Raw genomic sequence first — 1,890 nt, forward strand, 5'->3', positions numbered from 1 at the left:
CGTGTGTGCGTGTGTGTGTGTGTGTGTGTGTGCGTGCGCGGAGCCCACGACGATGCGGGGAGCGAAGCGCTCGGTGCGCTGGAGGATTCCGTGTAAATAAAAGAAATCTTCGCCAGTGATGTTCGCCTTTGTGTGCCACCACCAAAACGCCCCATCCACGACTCATCCCGTGACCTTCCCCTGCTCGCATGTAGGCTCCAAAAACTGCTGCTCCTCATTAGGGCTGCGTTGCTCGGGTAATTTCTGCTCGTTTTGCGGTTCGTCTGCGGCGTATTCTGACACGTTTCTCCCCTGGAAAACGTCCCCACTGACTCCCAGTGCTCCTCTCCCCCCATGCTCAGCCCTTTCTCCCTCCTTCTCCCTCTGCCTCTTTCTCTTCCCCTCTCTCCCCTTCTGCACATACACACAACACGTCTTTGTAAGGATTCTCCCAGATATTCCCTCAAAGTGGGAAAGGCAAGCTGCTTTTTCCCCTGCCCACGTCACTCCCTGCACCTCCGCACCGTAACTATTTATTAAAATGGGAATAGATCAAAGAATGATGAGCGCAGATATACGTGTATCTCTATATATTTTATTTTTTTTTCCTCGCGAACGTGAAAGTAACCGTCATTGGAGAGCTGTGATTGACAGATAAATTGGTCTCGATAAAGGCCAAAGGAGACAGTCTGCTCCTGCAGGAATATTTCCCTTTAAGGGCTCCCATAAAGCAGGGGGCTTAGAACGGAACGGGGGATAAATTCTGCGGCTGAGCGAGTGGATGACTTTTCTCCTCGAATTTGGCAAACCACGAATCCCTTCCCAAACATCCCTCCCGTCGGGGTTTTGTTTGCAAACCTTCCCTGTGTTCTCCGAGGGGGAAACCCCGCTTCCAGGGGCAGCGCGGTGCAGTGAAGGGCAGCGGTTGGTGTTGGCTTAGCTGAGGTTCGTGACTTTGGGGGGGCCCGGGGGGAACTCTCCTGGCAGCCCCACTCCCCGCCCGTCTGTCTCCGGATCTGCTGGCTTCACTCACGCTCGAATTTCCCCTGCAACTTGCTGAGAAAAGGAAAGAGCGAGAAATGGAATGCGCTTCTGTCCCGGGGGTGCGTGGGACCCTCGCTGGGGAACGCCGTGCACTGGGGACACTCTGCCCACCCGGTGCCTCTCTGTCCCCGGGGGGGGGGGGGAACCATCACCACCGCTCTCTGAGCCCCCACTTTTTCTTCCTCTTGCAAACGTCGCCCGTTTCCTTCTCTCCCCACCGCGTCACCCCAGCCCTATAAAACCCGAGGTGATGAATAGCCCTGGGGAGCCCAGACAATCAGGCTTATGATTTTTTGTTGTGTGTGTGTGTGTTGTTTGGTTTCTTTAAAAAAAAAAATAGAAAGAAAGAAAGAAAGAAAAAAAAAAGAAAGAAGAAATAAAGGAAAAGAGAGAGAGGTCCTTTTTTTGTGGGTATATTTTCTTTTTCTTTCCTTCTTTGCAGAGAAATCGCCCAACTCCATTCTTTCAGCCCCCAATGGGCGTGAGCCACGTACCTACCTGTCTTTCCTTACAAAGGAAAGCTTTTCCTCCCAACACGCAGCCAGGGCATCCCCGAGGTTTGGTTTTTATTTTTTTTTTAAACGCTCCCAACTATTTCCCATCGATTCGGTGCGAAAAGAGGAGGAAAAAAAAAAAAAAAAAAAAAGGAGAGAAAAGTTGCGTTTAAAAAAAAAAGGCAAAAAATGGCAAAAAAAAAAGGAGCAAAAAATAGCAAAAAAAAAGGGGGGGAAGAAAGAAGGGGAAAAAAGGAAAGAAAAAAAGGGGGGAGGAAAGGAAAGGGAAAAAAAAGGAAAGGAAAAAAAAAAGGAAAGGAAAAAAAAAAGGAAAGAAAAAAAAAAAAGGAAAGGAAAAAAAAAAACAACTCCA

Source organism: Numida meleagris, unplaced genomic scaffold, assembly GCF_002078875.1.
Source record: "Numida meleagris isolate 19003 breed g44 Domestic line unplaced genomic scaffold, NumMel1.0 unplaced_Scaffold244, whole genome shotgun sequence".
In the NCBI taxonomy this organism is placed as follows: Eukaryota; Metazoa; Chordata; class Aves; order Galliformes; family Numididae; genus Numida; species Numida meleagris.